General features: G+C 57.7%; 5 non-coding genes and 5 pseudogenes across 5 annotated transcripts; all 10 read right to left on the bottom strand.

Moving 5' to 3' along the window:
• Positions 1-681: 681 nt before the first annotated feature.
• On the bottom strand, positions 682-800 carry LOC146581080 (5S ribosomal RNA). The gene has a single exon (XR_014892006.1). It is a non-coding gene; the product is annotated as a 5S ribosomal RNA (ribosomal RNA).
• Positions 801-2,686: 1,886 nt separating this feature from the next.
• On the bottom strand, positions 2,687-2,805 carry LOC146581079 (5S ribosomal RNA). Its single transcript, XR_014891831.1, has one exon. It is a non-coding gene; the product is annotated as a 5S ribosomal RNA (ribosomal RNA).
• A 1,929-nt stretch (positions 2,806-4,734) lies between these two features.
• Positions 4,735-4,853, bottom strand: LOC146581078 (5S ribosomal RNA). The gene has a single exon (XR_014891951.1). It is a non-coding gene; the product is annotated as a 5S ribosomal RNA (ribosomal RNA).
• Positions 4,854-7,099: 2,246 nt separating this feature from the next.
• Positions 7,100-7,218, bottom strand: LOC146581077 (5S ribosomal RNA; annotated as a pseudogene).
• A 1,690-nt stretch (positions 7,219-8,908) lies between these two features.
• Positions 8,909-9,027, bottom strand: LOC146581076 (5S ribosomal RNA; annotated as a pseudogene).
• Positions 9,028-10,002: 975 nt separating this feature from the next.
• LOC146581075 (5S ribosomal RNA) lies at positions 10,003-10,121 on the bottom strand. Its single transcript, XR_014891996.1, has one exon. It is a non-coding gene; the product is annotated as a 5S ribosomal RNA (ribosomal RNA).
• A 1,256-nt stretch (positions 10,122-11,377) lies between these two features.
• Positions 11,378-11,496, bottom strand: LOC146581074 (5S ribosomal RNA; annotated as a pseudogene).
• A 2,246-nt stretch (positions 11,497-13,742) lies between these two features.
• LOC146581073 (5S ribosomal RNA) lies at positions 13,743-13,861 on the bottom strand (annotated as a pseudogene).
• A 1,215-nt stretch (positions 13,862-15,076) lies between these two features.
• LOC146581072 (5S ribosomal RNA) lies at positions 15,077-15,195 on the bottom strand (annotated as a pseudogene).
• An 820-nt stretch (positions 15,196-16,015) lies between these two features.
• LOC146581071 (5S ribosomal RNA) lies at positions 16,016-16,134 on the bottom strand. Its single transcript, XR_014891830.1, has one exon. It is a non-coding gene; the product is annotated as a 5S ribosomal RNA (ribosomal RNA).
• Positions 16,135-16,454: the final 320 nt, after the last annotated feature.

The following is a 16,454-nucleotide window of genomic DNA, read 5'->3' as shown; positions in this document are numbered from 1 at the left end:
ACAGCACAGGCCCTGGATTGTTGAAGATGGCCTCAGAAACCAGCACAGGGCCTGGTGTGTTGTACATGGCCACAGCAAGCAGCACAGGGCCTGGTTTGGTGAAGATGGCCTCGGCCAGAAGCGCAGGGCCTGGTGTGATGTGAGTGGCCTGAGCAAGAGCCACAGACCTTGGTGTGGTGTAAGTGGCCTCAGCCAGCAGCCACAGGCCCTGGTGTGGTGTAAGTCGCCTCAGCCAGTAGCCACGGGCACTGGTGTGGTGTAAGTGGCCTCAGCCAGCAGCAAAAGGGCCCTGGTGTGGTGTAAGTCGCCTCAGTCAGCAGCCACAGGCCCTGGTGTGGTGTAGGTGGCCTCAGCCAGAAGCGCAGGGCCTGGTGTGATGTGAGTGGCCTGAGCAAGAGCCACAGGCCCTGGTGTGGTGTAAGTGGCCTCAGCCAGCAGCCACAGGCCCTTGTGTGGTGTAATTGGCCTCAATAGCAACTAAGGCCCTGGTTTGGTGTATGTGGCCTCAGCCAGCAAATAAGGCCGTGGTGTGGTGTAGGTGGCATCAGCTAGCAGCACAAGACATTGGAAAACAGCCAAAAGCAATGTCATTAATGTGCCCTCATTAATGGGGAGCTGCTTTTGGTCTTTTAATACACCCCTTCTCTGGATCAAAAGCGGTTCAATGACATGAAATTGAAAGTCTTACAGCACCAGGTATTCCCAGGTAGTCTCCCATCCAAGTACTAACCAAGCCCAGCCCTGCTTAGCTTCCGAGATCAGACGAGGTCGGGCGTGCTCAGGGTGGTATGGCCGTAAGCTGCTGGCCCCAGCACAATGTCTCAATTTATGGATTCAAGTGATTAGGTGGCAAGTACCTGAAGTTACGAAGACAATCCTATAACCATACCTGCATGTTTGCATAATACCCTAACCCAAAGGCTCAGTTTGGCATTTATCCAACAGCACAGGCCCTGGATTGTTGAAGATGGCCTGAAGAACCAGCACAGGGCCTGATGTGTTGTACATGGCCACAGCAAGCAGCACAGGGCCTGGTTTGGTGAAGATGGCCTCGGCCAGAAGCACAGGGCCTGGTGTGGTGTAAGTGGCTTCAGCCAGCAGCCACAGGCCCTGGTGTGGTGTAAGTGGCCTCAGCCAGCAGCCACAGGCCCTGGTGTGGTGTAGGTGGCCTCAGCCAGCAGCCACAGGCCCTGGTGTGGTGTAAGTGGCCTCAATAGCAACTAAGGCCCTGGTGTGGTGTAAGTGGCTTCAGCCAGCAGCCACAGGCTCTGGTGTGGTGTAACTGGCCTCAGCCAGCAGTTACAGGCCCTGGTGTGGTGTAAGTGGCCACAGCCAGAGCCACAGGCCCTGATGTGGTGTAAGTGGCCCCAGCCAGCAGCCACAGGCCCTGGTGTGGTGTAGGTGGCCTCAGCCAGCAGCCACAGGCCCTGGTGTGGTGTAAGTGGCCTCAGCCAGCAGCCACAGGCCCTGGTGTGGTGTAAGTGGTCTGAGCAAGAGCCACAGGCCCTGGTGTGGTGTAAGTGGCCTGAGCAAGAGCCACAGACCCTGGTGTGGTGTAATTGGCCTCAATAGCAACTAATGCCCTGGTGTGGTGTAGGTGGCCTCAGCCAGCAGCCACAGGCCCTGGTGTGGTGTAAGTGGCCTCAGCCAGCAGCCACAGGCCCTGGTGTGGTGTAAGTGGCCTCAGCTAGCAGCCACAGGCCCTGGTGTGGTGTGAGTGGCCTCAGCCAGCAGCCACAGGCCCTGGTGTGGTCTAAGTGGCCTCAGCCAGTGCCACAGGCCCTGGTGTGGTGTAAGTGGCCTGAGCAACAGCCACAGGCCCTGGTGTGGTGTAAGTGGCCTCAGCCAGCAGCCACAGGCCCTGGTGTGGTGTAAGTGGCCTGAGCAAGTGCCACAGGCCCTGATGTGGTGTAAGTGGCCTAAGCCAGAGCCACAGGCCCTGGTGTGGTGTAAGTGGCCTCAATAGCAAATAAGGCCCTGGTGTGGTGTAAGTGGCCTGAGCAAGAACCACAGGGCCTGGTTTGGTGAAGATGGCCTCGGCCAGAAGCGCAGGGCCTGGTGTGATGTGAGTGGCCTGAGCAAGAGCCACAGGCCCTGGTGTGGTGTAAGTGGCCTCAGCCAGCAGCCACAGGCCCTGGTGTGGTGTAAGTGGCCTCAGCCAGAAGCCACAGGCACTGGTGTGGTGTAAATGGCCTCAGCCAGCAGCCACAGGCCCTGGTGTGGTGTAGGTGGCCTCAGTCAGCAGCCACAGGCCCTGGTGTGGTGTAAGTGGCCTCAATAGCAACTAAGGCCCTGGTGTGGTGTAAGTGGCTTCAGCCAGCAGCCACAGGCTCTGGTGTGGTGTAAGTGGCCTCAGCCAGAGCCACAGGCCCTGGTGTGGTGTAAGTGGCTTCAGCCAGCAGCCACAGGCTCTGGTGTGGTGTAACTGGCCTCAGCCAGCAGCCACAGGCCCTGGTGTGGTGTAAGTGGCCTCAGCCAGAGCCACAGGCCCTGATGTGGTGTAAGTGGCCACAGCCGGTCACTCAGGCCCTGGTGTGGTGTAGGTGGCATCAGCTAGCAGCACAAGACATTGGAAAACAGCCAAAAGCAGTGTCGTTAATGTGCCCTCATTAATGGGCAGCTGCTTTTTGTCTTTTAATACACCCCTTCTCTGGATCAAAAGCGGTTCAATGACATGAAAATGAAAGGCTTACAGCACCAGGTATTCCCAGGCAGTCTCCCATCCAAGTACTAACCAAGCCCAGCCCTGCTTAGCTTCCGAGATCAGACGAGGTCGGGCGTGCTCAGGGTGGTATGGCCGTAAGCTGCTGGCACCAGCAGAATGTCTCAATTTATGGATTCAAGTGATTAGGTGGCAAGTACCTGAAGTTACGAAGACAATCCTATAACCATACCTGCATGTTTGCATAATACCCTAACCCAAAGGCTCAGTTTGGCATTTATCCAACAGCACAGGCCCTGGATTGTTGAAGATGGCCTCAGGAACCACCACAGGGCCTGGTGTGTTGTACATGGCCACAGCAAGCAGCACAGGGCCTGGTTTGGTGAAGATGGCCTCGGCCAGAAGCGCAGGGCCTGGTGTGATGTGAGTGGCCTGAGCAAGAGCCACAGGCCTTGGTGTGGTGTAAGTGGCCTCAGCCAGCAGCCACAGGCCCTGGTGTGGTGTAAGTGGCCTCAGCCAGAAGCCACAGGCACTGGTGTGGTGTAAGTGGCCTCAGCCAGCAGCAAAAGGGCCCTGGTGTGGTGTAAGTCGCCTCAGCCAGCAGCCACAGGCCCTGGTGTGGTGTAGGTGGCCTCAGCCAGCAGCCACAGGCCCTAGTGTGGTGTAAGTGGCCTCAACCAGCAGCCACAGGCCCTGGTGTGGTGTAAGTGGCCTCAGCCAGCAGCCACAGGCCCTGGTGTGGTGTAAGTGGCCTCAGCCAGTGCCACAGGCCCTGGTGTGGTGTAAGTGGCCTGAGCAAGAGCCACAGACCCTGGTGTGGTGTAATTGGCCTCAGCCAGCAGCCACAGGCCCTGGTGTGGTCTAAGTGGCCTCAGCCAGAAGCACAGGGCCTGGTGTGATATGAGTGGCCTGAGCAAGAGCCACAGGCCCTGGTGTGGTGTAAGTGGCCTGAGCAAGAGCCACAGGCCCTGGTGTGGTGTAAGTGGACTGAGCAAGAGCCACAGGCCCTGGTGTGGTGTAGGTGGCCTCAGCCAGCAGCCACAGGCCCTGGTGTGGTGTAGGTGGCCTCAGCCAGCAGCCACAAGCCCTTGTGTGGTGTAAGTGGCCTCAGCCAGCAGCCACAGGCCCTGGTGTGGTGTAAGTGGCCTCGGCCAGTGCCACAGGCCCTGGTGTGGTGTAAGTGGCCAGAGCAAGAGCCACAGACCATGGTGTGGTGTAATTGGCCTCAATAGCAACTAAGGCCCTGGTGTGGTGTAAGTGGCCTCAGCCAGCAGCCACAGGCCCTGGTGTGGTGTAAGTGGCCTCAGCCAGCAGCCACAGGCCCTGGTGTGGTGTAAGTGGCCTGAGCAAGAACCACAGGGCCTGGTTTGGTGAAGATGGCCTCGGCCAGAAGCGCAGGGCCTGGTGTGATGTGAGTGGCCTGAGCAAGAGCCACAGGCCCTGGTGTGGTGTAAGTGGCCTCAGCCAGAAGCCACATGCACTGGTGTGGTATAAGTGGCCTCAGCCAGCAGCAAAAGGGCCCTGGTGTGGTGTAGGTGGCCTCAGCCAGCAGCCACAGGCCCTGGTGTGGTGTAAGTGGCCTCAATAGCAACTAAGGCCCTGGTGTGGTGTAAGTGGCTTCAGCCAGCAGCCACAGGCCCTGGTGTGGTGTAAGTGGCCTCAGCCAGCAGCCACAGGCCCTGGTGTGGTGTAGGTGGCCTCAGCCAGCAGCCACAGGCCCTGGTGTGGTGTAAGTGGCCTCAATAGCAACTAAGGCCCTGGTGTGGTGTAAGTGGCTTCAGCCAGCAGCCACAGGCTCTGGTGTGGTGTAACTGGCCTCAGCCAGCAGCCACAGGCCCTGGTGTGGTGTAAGTGGCCTCAGCCAGAGCCACAGGCCCTGATGTGGTGTAAGTGGCCCCAGCCGGTCACTCAGGCCCTGGTGTGGTGTAGGTGGCATCAGCTAGCAGCACAAGACATTGGAAAACAGCCAAAAGCAGTGTCGTTAATGTGCCCTCATTAATGGGCAGCTGCTTTTGGTCTTTTAATACACCCCTTCTCTGGATCAAAAGCGGTTCAATGACATGAAAATGAAAGGCTTACAGCACCAGGTATTCCCAGTCAGTCTCCCATCCAAGTACTAACCAAGCCCAGCCCTGCTTAGCTTCCGAGATCAGACGAGGTCGGGCGTGCTCAGGGTGGTATGGCCGTAAGCTGCTGGCTCCAGCACAATGTCTCAATTTATGGATTCAAGTGATTAGGTGGCAAGTACCTGAAGTTACGAAGACAATGCTTTAACCATACCTGCATGTTTGCATAATACCCTAACCCAAAGTCTCAGTTTGGCATTTATCCAACAGCACAGGCCCTGGATTGTTGAAGATAGCCTCAGGAACCAGCACAGGGCCTGGTGTGTTGTACATGGCCACAGCAAGGAGCACAGGGCCTGGTTTGGTGAAGATGGCCTCGGCCAGAAGCGCAGGGCCTGGTGTGATGTGAGTGGCCTGAGCAAGAGCCACAGGCCTTGGTGTGGTGTAAGTGGCCTCAGCCAGCAGCCACAGGCCCTGGTGTGGTGTAAGTCGCCTCAGCCAGAAGCCACAGGCACTGGTGTGGTGTAAGTGGCCTCAGCCAGCAGCCACAGGCCCTGGTGTGGTGTAGGTGGCCTCAGCCAGCAGCCACAGGCCCTGGTGTGGTGTAGGTGGCCTCAGCCAGCAGCCACAGGCCCTGGTGTGGTGTAAGTGGCCTCAGCCAGCAGCCACAGGCCCTGGTGTGGTGTAAGTGGCCTGAGCAAGAGCCACAGGCCCTGGTGTGGTGTAAGTGGCCTCAGCCAGCAGCCACAGGCCCTGGTGTGGTGTAAGTGGCCTGAGCAAGTGCCACAGGCCCTGGTGTGGTGTAAGTGGCCTGAGCAAGTGCCACAGGCCCTGGTGTGGTGTAAGTGGCCTCAATAGCAAATAAGGCCCTGGTGTGGTGTAAGTGGCCTGAGCAAGAACCACAGGGCCTGGTTTGGTGAAGATGGCCTCGGCCAGAAGCGCAGGGCCTGGTGTGATGTGAGTGGCCTGAGCAAGAGCCACAGGCCCTGGTGTGGTGTAAGTGGCCTCAGCCAGCAGCCACAGGCACTGGTGTGGTGTAAGTGGCCTCAGCCAGCAGCAAAAGGGCCCTGGTGTGGTGTAGGTGGCCTCAGCCAGCAGCCACAGGCCCTGGTGTGGTGTAAGTGGCCTCAATAGCAACTAAGGCCCTGGTGTGGTGTAAGTGGCTTCAGCCAGCAGCCACAGGCTCTGGTGTGGTGTAACTGGCCTCAGCCAGCAGCCACAGGCCCTGATGTGGTGTAAGTGGCCTCAGCCGGTCACTCAGACCATGGTGTGGTGTAGGTGGCATCAGCCAGCAGCCACAGGCCCTGGTGTGGTGTAAGTCGCCTCAGCCAGAAGCCACAGTCACTGGTGTGGTGTAAGTGGCCTCAGCCAGCAGCAAAAGGGCCCTGGTGTGGTGTAAGTCGCCTCAGCTAGCAGCCACAGGCCCTGGTTTGGTGTAAGTGGCCTCAGCTAGCAGCCACAGGCCCTGGTGTGGTGTGAGTGGCCTCAGCCAGCAGCCACAGGCCCTGGTGTGGTCTAAGTGGGCTCAGCCAGTGCCACAGGCCCTGGTGTGGTGTAAGTGGCCTAAGCCAGAGCCACAGGCCCTGGTGTGGTGTAAGTGGCCTAAGCCAGAGCCACAGGCCCTGGTGTGGTGTAAGTGGCCTGAGCAAGAACCACAGGGCCTGGTTTGGTGAAGATGGCCTCGGCCAGAAGCGCAGGGCCTGGTGTGATGTGAGTGGCCTGAGCAAGAGCCACAGGCCCTGGTGTGGTGTAAGTGGCCTCAGCCAGCAGCCACATGCACTGGTGTGGTATAAGTGGCCTCAGCCAGCAGCAAAAGGGCCCTGGTGTGGTGTAGGTGGCCTCAGCCAGCAGCCACAGGCCCTGGTGTGGTGTAAGTGGCCTCAATAGCAACTAAGGCCCTGGTGTGGTGTAAGTGGCTTCAGCCAGCAGCCACAGGCCCTGGTGTGGTGTAAGTGGCCTCAGCCAGCAGCCACAGGCCCTGGTGTGGTGTAGGTGGCCTCAGCCAGCAGCCACAGGCCCTGGTGTGGTGTAAGTGGCCTCAATAGCAACTAAGGCCCTGGTGTGGTGTAAGTGGCTTCAGCCAGCAGCCACAGGCTCTGGTGTGGTGTAACTGGCCTCAGCCAGCAGCCACAGGCCCTGGTGTGGTGTAAGTGGCCTCAGCCAGAGCCACAGGCCCTGATGTGGTGTAAGTGGCCCCAGCCGGTCACTCAGGCCCTGGTGTGGTGTAGGTGGCATCAGCTAGCAGCACAAGACATTGGAAAAGAGCCAAAAGCAGTGTCGTTAATGTGCCCTCATTAATGGGCAGCTGCTTTTGGTCTTTTAATACACCCCTTCTCTGGATCAAAAGCGGTTCAATGACATGAAAATCAAAGGCTTACAGCACCAGGTATTCCCAGGCAGTCTCCCATCCAAGTACTAACATAGCCCAGCCCTGCTTAGCTTCCGAGATCAGACGAGGTCGGGCGTGCTCAGGGTGGTATGGCCGTAAGCTGCTGGGCCCAGCACAATGTCTCAATTTATGGATTCAAGTGATTAGGTGGCAAGTACCTGAAGTTACGAAGACAATCCTATAACCATACCTGCATGTTTGCATAATACCCTAACCCAAAGGCTCAGTTTGGCATTTATCCAACAGCACAGGCCCTGGATTGTTGAAGATGGCCTCAGGAAACAGCACAGGGCCTGGTGTGTTGTACATGGCCACAGCAAGCAGCACAGGGCCTGGTTTGGTGAAGATGGCCTCAGCCAGAAGCACAGGGCCTGGTGTGATATGAGTGGCCTGAGCAAGAGCCACAGGCCCTGGTGTGGTGTAAGTGGCCAGAGCAAGAGCCACAGGCCCTGGTGTGGTGTAAGTGGCCTGAGCAAGAGCCACAGGCCCTGGTGTGGTGTAGGTGGCCTCAGCCAGCAGCCACAAGCCCTTGTGTGGTGTAAGTGGCCTCAGCCAGCAGCCACAGGCCCTGGTGTGGTGTAAGTGGCCTCAGCCAGTGCCACAGGCCCTGGTGTGGTGTAAGTGGCCTGAGCAAGAGCCACAGACCATGGTGTGGTGTAATTGGCCTCAATAGCAACTAAGGCCCTGGTGTGGTGTAGGTGGCCTAAGCCAGCAGCCACAGGCCCTGGTGTGGTGTAAGTGGCCTCAGCCAGCAGCCACAGGCCCTGGTGTGGTGTAAGTCGCCTCAGCCAGAAGCCACAGGCACTGGTGTGGTGTAAGTGGCCTCAGCCAGCAGCAAAAGGGCCCTGGTGTGGTGTAAGTCGCCTCAGCCAGCAGCCACAGGCCCTGGTGTGGTGTAAGTGGCCAGAGCAAGAGCCACAGGCCCTGGTGTGGTGTAAGTGGCCTGAGCAAGAGCCACAGGCCCTGGTGTGGTGTAAGTGGCCTCAGCCAGCAGCCACAAGCCCTTGTGTGGTGTAAGTGGCCTCAGCCAGCAGCCACAGGCCCTGGTGTGGTGTAAGTGGCCTCAGCCAGTGCCACAGGCCCTGGTGTGGTGTAAGTGGCCTGAGCAAGAGCCACAGACCATGGTGTGGTGTAATTGGCCTCAATAGCAACTAAGGCCCTGGTGTGGTGTAGGTGGCCTAAGCCAGCAGCCACAGGCCCTGGTGTGGTGTAAGTGGCCTCAGCCAGCAGCCACAGGCCCTGGTGTGGTGTAAGTCGCCTCAGCCAGAAGCCACAGGCACTGGTGTGGTGTAAGTGGCCTCAGCCAGCAGCAAAAGGGCCCTGGTGTGGTGTAAGTCGCCTCAGCCAGCAGCCACAGGCCCTGGTGTGGTGTAGATGGCCTCAGCCAGCAGCCACAGGCCCTGGTGTGGTGTAAGTGGCCTCAGCCAGCAGCCACAGGCCGTGGTGTGGTCTAAGTTGCCTCAGCCAGAAGCACAGGGCCTGGTGTGATATGAGTGGCCTGAGAAAGAGCCACAGGCCCTGGTGTGGTGTAAGTGGCCTGAGCAAGAGCCACAGGCCCTGGTGTGGTGTAAGTGGCCTCAATAGCAACTAAGGCCCTGGTTTGGTGTATGTGGCCTCAGCCAGCAAATAAGGCCGTGGTGTGGTGTAGGTGGCATCAGCTAGCAGCACAAGACATTGGAAAACAGCCAAAAGCAATGTCGTTAATGTGCCCTCATTAATGGGCAGCTGCTTTTGGTCTTTTAATACACCCCTTCTCTGGATCAAAAGCGGTTCAATGACATGAAAATGAAAGGCTTACAGCAGCAGGCATTCCCAAGCAGTCTCCCATCCAAGTACTAACCAAGCCCAGCCCTGCTTAGCTTCCGAGATCAGACGAGGTCGGGAGTGCTCAGGGTGGTATGGCCGTAAGCTGCTGGCTCCAGCACAATGTCTCAATTTATGGATTCAAGTGATTAGGTGGCAAGTACCTGAAGTTACGAAGACAATGCCATAACCATACCTGCATGTTTGCATAATACCCTAACCCAAAGGCTCAGTTTGGCATTTATCCAACAGCACAGGCCCTGGATTGTTGAAGATGGCCTCAGGAACCAGCACAGGGCCTGGTGTGTTGTACATGGCCACAGCAAGGAGCACAGGGCCTGGTTTGGTGAAGATGGCCTCGGCCAGAAGAGCAGGGCCTGGTGTGATGTGAGTGGCCTGAGCAAGAGCCACAGGCCTTGGTGTGGTGTAAGTGGCCTCAGCCAGCAGCCACAGACCCTGGTGTGGTGTAAGTGGCCTCAGCCAGCAGCCACAGGCCCTGGTGTGGTCTAAGTGGCCTCAGCCAGTGCCACAGGCCCTGGTGTGGTGTAAGTGGCCTGAGTAAGAGCCACAGGCCCTGGTGTGGTGTAAGTGGCCTCAGCCAGCAGCCACAGGCCCTGGTGTGGTGTAAGTGGCCTGAGCAAGTGCCACAGGCCCTGGTGTGGTGTAAGTGGCCTAAGCCAGAGCCACAGGCCCTGGTGTGATGTGAGTGGCCTCAATAGCAACTAAGGCCCTGGTGTGGTGTAAGTGGCCTGAGCAAGAGCCACATACCCTGGTGTGGTGTAATTGGCCTCAATAGCAACTAAGGCCCTGGTGTGGTGTAGGTGGCCTCAGCCAGCAGCCACAGGCCCTGGTGTGGTGTAAGTGGCCTCAGCCAGAGCAACAGGCCCTGATGTGGTGTAAGTGGCCCCAGCCGGTCACTCAGGCCCTGGTGTGGTGTAGGTGGCATCAGCTAGCAGCACAAGACATTGGAAAACAGCCAAAAGCAATGTCGTTAATGTGCCCTCATTAATGGGGAGCTGCTTCTGGTCTTTTAATACACCCCTTCTCTGGATCAAAAGCGGTTCAATGACATGAAAATGAAAGGCTTACAGCACCAGGTATTCCCAGGCAGTCTCCCATCCAAGTACTAACCAAGCCCAGCCCTGCTTAGCTTCCGAGATCAGACGAGGTCAGGCGTGCTCAGGGTGGTATGGCCGTAAGCTGCTGGCCCCAGCACAATGTCTCAATTTATGGATTCAAGTGATTAGGTGGCAAGTACCTGAAGTTACGAAGACAATCCTATAACCATACCTGCATGTTTGCATAATACCCTAACCAAAAGGCTCAGTTTGGCATTTATCCAACAGCACAGGCCCTGGATTGTTGAAGATGGCCTCAAGAACCAGCACAGGACCTGGTGTGTTTTACATGGCCACAGCAAGCAGCACAGGGCCTGGTTTGGTGAAGATGGCCTCAGCAAGCAGCCACAGGCCCTGGTTTGGTGTAAGTGGCCTCAGCTAGCAGCCACAGGCCCTGGTGTGGTGTGAGTGGCCTCAGCCAGCAGCCACAGGCCCTGGTGTGGTCTAAGTGGGCTCAGCCAGTGCCACAGGCCCTGGTGTGGTGTAAGTGGCCTAAGCCAGAGCCACAGGCCCTGGTTTGGTGTAAGTGGCCTAAGCCAGAGCCACAGGCCCTGGTGTGGTGTAAGTGGCCTGAGCAAGAACCACAGGGCCTGGTTTGGTGAAGATGGCCTCGGCCAGAAGCGCAGGGCCTGGTGTGATGTGAGTGGCCTGAGCAAGAGCCACAGGCCCTGGTGTGGTGTAAGTGGCCTCAGCCAGCAGCCACAGGCCCTGGTGTGGTGTAAGTGGCCTCAGCCAGAAGCCACATGCACTGGTGTGGTATAAGTGGCCTCAGCCAGCAGCCACAGGCCCTGGTGTGGTGTAGGTGGCCTCAGCCAGCAGCCACAGGCCCTGGTGTGGTGTAAGTGGCCTCAATAGCAACTAAGGCCCTGGTGTGGTGTAAGTGGCTTCAGCCAGCAGCCACAGGCCCTGGTGTGGTGTAAGTGGCCTCAGCCAGCAGCCACAGGCCCTGGTGTGGTGTAGGTGGCCTCAGCCAGCAGCCACAGGCCCTGGTGTGGTGTAAGTGGCCTCAATAGCAACTAAGGCCCTGGTGTGGTGTAAGTGGCTTCAGCCAGCAGCCACAGGCTCTGGTGTGGTGTAACTGGCCTCAGCCAGCAGCCACAGGCCCTGGTGTGGTGTAAGTGGCCTCAGCCAGAGCCACAGGCCCTGATGTGGTGTAAGTGGCCCCAGCCGGTCACTCAGGCCCTGGTGTGGTGTAGGTGGCATCAGCTAGCAGCACAAGACATTGGAAAACAGCCAAAAGCAGTGTCGTTAATGTGCCCTCATTAATGGGCAGCTGCTTTTGGTCTTTTAATACACCCCTTCTCTGGATCAAAAGCGGTTCAATGACATGAAAATCAAAGGCTTACAGCACCAGGTATTCCCAGTCAGTCTCCCATCCAAGTACTAACCAAGCCCAGCCCTGCTTAGCTTCCGAGATCAGACGAGGTCAGGCGTGCTCAGGGTGGTATGGCCGTAAGCTGCTGGCTCCAGCACAATGTCTCAATTTATGGATTCAAGTGATTAGGTGGCAAGTACCTGAAGTTACGAAGACAATGGTATAACCATACCTGCATGTTTGCATAATACCCTAACCCAAAGTCTCAGTTTGGCATTTATCCAACAGCACAGGCCCTGGATTGTTGAAGATAGCCTCAGGAACCAGCACAGGGCCTGGTGTGTTGTACATGGCCACAGCAAGGAGCACAGGGCCTGGTTTGGTGAAGATGGCCTCGGCCAGAAGCGCAGGGCCTGGTGTGATGTGAGTGGCCTGAGCAAGAGCCACAGGCCTTGGTGTGGTGTAAGTGGCCTCAGCCAGCAGCCACAGGCCCTGGTGTGGTGTAAGTCGCCTCGGCCAGAAGCCACAGGCACTGGTGTGGTGTAAGTGGCCTCAGCCAGCAGCCACAGGCCCTGGTGTGGTGTAGGTGGCCTCAGCCAGCAGCCACAGGCCCTGGTGTGGTGTAGGTGGCCTCAGCCAGCAGCCACAGGCCCTGGTGTGGTGTAAGTGGCCTCAGCCAGCAGCCACAGGCCCTGGTGTGGTGTAAGTGGCCTGAGCAAGAGCCACAGGCCCTGGTGTGGTGTAAGTGGCCTCAGCCAGCAGCCACAGGCCCTGGTGTGGTGTAAGTGGCCTGAGCAAGTGCCACAGGCCCTGGTGTGGTGTAAGTGGCCTGAGCAAGTGCCACAGGCCCTGGTGTGGTGTAAGTGGCCTCAATAGCAAATAAGGCGCTGGTGTGGTGTAAGTGGCCTGAGCAAGAACCACAGGGCCTGGTTTGGTGAAGATGGCCTCGGCCAGAAGCGCAGGGCCTGGTGTGATGTGAGTGGCCTGAGCAAGAGCCACAGGCCCTGGTGTGGTGTAAGTGGCCTCAGCCAGCAGCCACAGGCACTGGTGTGGTGTAAGTGGCCTCAGCCAGCAGCAAAAGGGCCCTGGTGTGGTGTAGGTGGCCTCAGCCAGCAGCCACAGGCCCTGGTGTGGTGTAAGTGGCCTCAATAGCAACTAAGGCCCTGGTGTGGTGTAAGTGGCTTCAGCCAGCAGCCACAGGCTCTGGTGTGGTGTAACTGGCCTCAGCCAGCAGCCACAGGCCCTGATGTGGTGTAAGTGGCCTCAGCCGGTCACTCAGACCATGGTGTGGTGTAGGTGGCATCAGCCAGCAGCCACAGGCCCTGGTGTGGTGTAAGTCGCCTCAGCCAGAAGCCACAGTCACTGGTGTGGTGTAAGTGGCCTCAGCCAGCAGCAAAAGGGCCCTGGTGTGGTGTAAGTCGCCTCAGCTAGCAGCCACAGGCCCTGGTTTGGTGTAAGTGGCCTCAGCTAGCAGCCACAGGCCCTGGTGTGGTGTGAGTGGCCTCAGCCAGCAGCCACAGGCCCTGGTGTGGTCTAAGTGGGCTCAGCCAGTGCCACAGGCCCTGGTGTGGTGTAAGTGGCCTAAGCCAGAGCCACAGGCCCTGGTGTGGTGTAAGTGGCCTAAGCCAGAGCCACAGGCCCTGGTGTGGTGTAAGTGGCCTGAGCAAGAACCACAGGGCCTGGTTTGGTGAAGATGGCCTCGGCCAGAAGCGCAGGGCCTGGTGTGATGTGAGTGGCCTGAGCAAGAGCCACAGGCCCTGGTGTGGTGTAAGTGGCCTCAGCCAGCAGCCACATGCACTGGTGTGGTATAAGTGGCCTCAGCCAGCAGCAAAAGGGCCCTGGTGTGGTGTAGGTGGCCTCAGCCAGCAGCCACAGGCCCTGGTGTGGTGTAAGTGGCCTCAATAGCAACTAAGGCCCTGGTGTGGTGTAAGTGGCTTCAGCCAGCAGCCACAGGCCCTGGTGTGGTGTAAGTGGCCTCAGCCAGCAGCCACAGGCCCTGGTGTGGTGTAGGTGGCCTCAGCCAGCAGCCACAGGCCCTGGTGTGGTGTAAGTGGCCTCAATAGCAACTAAGGCCCTGGTGTGGTGTAAGTGGCTTCAGCCAGCAGCCACAGGCTCTGGTGTGGTGTAACTGGCCTCAGCCAGCAGCCACAGGCCCTGGTGTGGTGTAAGTGGCCTCAGCCAGAGCCACAGGCCCTGATGTGGTGTAAGTGGCCCCAGCCGGTCACTCAGGCCCTGGTGTGGTGTAGGTGGCATCAGCTAGCAGCACAAGACATTGGAAAAGAGCCAAAAGCAGTGTCGTTAATGTGCCCTCATTAATGGGCAGCTGCTTTTGGTCTTTTAATACACCCCTTCTCTGGATCAAAAGCGGTTCAATGACATGAAAATCAAAGGCTTACAGCACCAGGTATTCCCAGGCAGTCTCCCATCCAAGTACTAACATAGCCCAGCCCTGCTTAGCTTCCGAGATCAGACGAGGTCGGGCGTGCTCAGGGTGGTATGGCCGTAAGCTGCTGGGCCCAGCACAATGTCTCAATTTATGGATTCAAGTGATTAGGTGGCAAGTACCTGAAGTTACGAAGACAATCCTATAACCATACCTGCATGTTTGCATAATACCCTAACCCAAAGGCTCAGTTTGGCATTTATCCAACAGCACAGGCCCTGGATTGTTGAAGATGGCCTCAGGAAACAGCACAGGGCCTGGTGTGTTGTACATGGCCACAGCAAGCAGCACAGGGCCTGGTTTGGTGAAGATGGCCTCAGCCAGAAGCACAGGGCCTGGTGTGATATGAGTGGCCTGAGCAAGAGCCACAGGCCCTGGTGTGGTGTAAGTGGCCAGAGCAAGAGCCACAGGCCCTGGTGTGGTGTAAGTGGCCTGAGCAAGAGCCACAGGCCCTGGTGTGGTGTAGGTGGCCTCAGCCAGCAGCCACAAGCCCTTGTGTGGTGTAAGTGGCCTCAGCCAGCAGCCACAGGCCCTGGTGTGGTGTAAGTGGCCTCAGCCAGTGCCACAGGCCCTGGTGTGGTGTAAGTGGCCTGAGCAAGAGCCACAGACCATGGTGTGGTGTAATTGGCCTCAATAGCAACTAAGGCCCTGGTGTGGTGTAGGTGGCCTAAGCCAGCAGCCACAGGCCCTGGTGTGGTGTAAGTGGCCTCAGCCAGCAGCCACAGGCCCTGGTGTGGTGTAAGTCGCCTCAGCCAGAAGCCACAGGCACTGGTGTGGTGTAAGTGGCCTCAGCCAGCAGCAAAAGGGCCCTGGTGTGGTGTAAGTCGCCTCAGCCAGCAGCCACAGGCCCTGGTGTGGTGTAGATGGCCTCAGCCAGCAGCCACAGGCCCTGGTGTGGTGTAAGTGGCCTCAGCCAGCAGCCACAGGCCGTGGTGTGGTCTAAGTTGCCTCAGCCAGAAGCACAGGGCCTGGTGTGATATGAGTGGCCTGAGAAAGAGCCACAGGCCCTGGTGTGGTGTAAGTGGCCTGAGCAAGAGCCACAGGCCCTGGTGTGGTGTAAGTGGCCTCAATAGCAACTAAGGCCCTGGTTTGGTGTATGTGGCCTCAGCCAGCAAATAAGGCCGTGGTGTGGTGTAGGTGGCATCAGCTAGCAGCACAAGACATTGGAAAACAGCCAAAAGCAATGTCGTTAATGTGCCCTCATTAATGGGCAGCTGCTTTTGGTCTTTTAATACACCCCTTCTCTGGATCAAAAGCGGTTCAATGACATGAAAATGAAAGGCTCACAGCAGCAGGTATTCCCAAGCAGTCTCCCATCCAAGTACTAACCAAGCCCAGCCCTGCTTAGCTTCCGAGATCAGACGAGGTCGGGAGTGCTCAGGGTGGTATGGCCGTAAGCTGCTGGCTCCAGCACAATGTCTCAATTTATGGATTCAAGTGATTAGGTGGCAAGTACCTGAAGTTACGAAGACAATGCCATAACCATACCTGCATGTTTGCATAATACCCTAACCCAAAGGCTCAGTTTGGCATTTATCCAACAGCACAGGCCCTGGATTGTTGAAGATGGCCTCAGGAACCAGCACAGGGCCTGGTGTGTTGTACATGGCCACAGCAAGGAGCACAGGGCCTGGTTTGGTGAAGATGGCCTCGGCCAGAAGCGCAGGGCCTGGTGTGATGTGAGTGGCCTGAGCAAGAGCCACAGGCCTTGGTGTGGTGTAAGTGGCCTCAGCCAGCAGCCACAGACCCTGGTGTGGTGTAAGTGGCCTCAGCCAGCAGCCACAGGCCCTGGTGTGGTCTAAGTGGCCTCAGCCAGTGCCACAGGCCCTGGTGTGGTGTAAGTGGCCTGAGTAAGAGCCACAGGCCCTGGTGTGGTGTAAGTGGCCTGAGCAAGAGCCACAGGCCCTGGTGTGGTGTAAGTGGCCTGAGCAAGAGCCACAGGCCCTGGTGTGGTGTAGGTGGCCTCAGCCAGCAGCCACAGGCCCTGGTGTGGTGTAGGTGGCCTCAGCCAGAGCCACAGCCCCTGATGTGGTGTAAGTGGCCCCAGCCGGTCACTCAGGCCCTGGTGTGGTGTAGGTGGCATCAGCTAGCAGCACAAGACATTGGAAAAGAGCCAAAAGCAATGTGATTAATGTGCCCTTATTAATGGGCAGCTGCTTTTGGTCTTTTAATACACCCCTTCTCTGGATCAAAAGCGGTTCAATGACATGAAAATTAAAGGCTTACAGCACCAGGTATTCCCAGGCAGTCTCCCATCCAAGTACTAACCAAGCCCAGCCCTGCTTAGCTTCCGAGATCAGACGAGGTCGGGCGTGCTCAGGGTGGTATGGCCGTAAGCTGCTGGGCCCAGCACAATGTCTCAATTTATGGATTCAAGTGATTAGGTGGCAAGTACCTGAAGTTACGAAGACAATCCTATAACCATACCTGCATGTTTGCATAATACCCTAACCCAAAGGCTCAGTTTGGCATTTATCCAACAGCACAGGCCCTGGATTGTTGAAGATGGCCTCAGGAAACAGCACAGGGCCTGGTGTGTTGTACATGGCCACAGCAAGCAGCACAGGGCCTGGTTTGGTGAAGATGGCCTCAGCCAGAAGCACAGGGCCTGGTGTGATATGAGTGGCCTGAGCAAGAGCCACAGGCCCTGGTGTGGTG

This window comes from Mchenga conophoros, linkage group LG3 (genome assembly GCF_057382185.1).
Source record: "Mchenga conophoros isolate Kocher_MC1m ecotype Shallow Benthic linkage group LG3, M_conophoros_male_GT1.1, whole genome shotgun sequence".
Classification (NCBI taxonomy): Eukaryota; Metazoa; Chordata; class Actinopteri; order Cichliformes; family Cichlidae; genus Mchenga; species Mchenga conophoros.
This window is presented reverse-complemented; position numbering and strand designations above follow the sequence as displayed.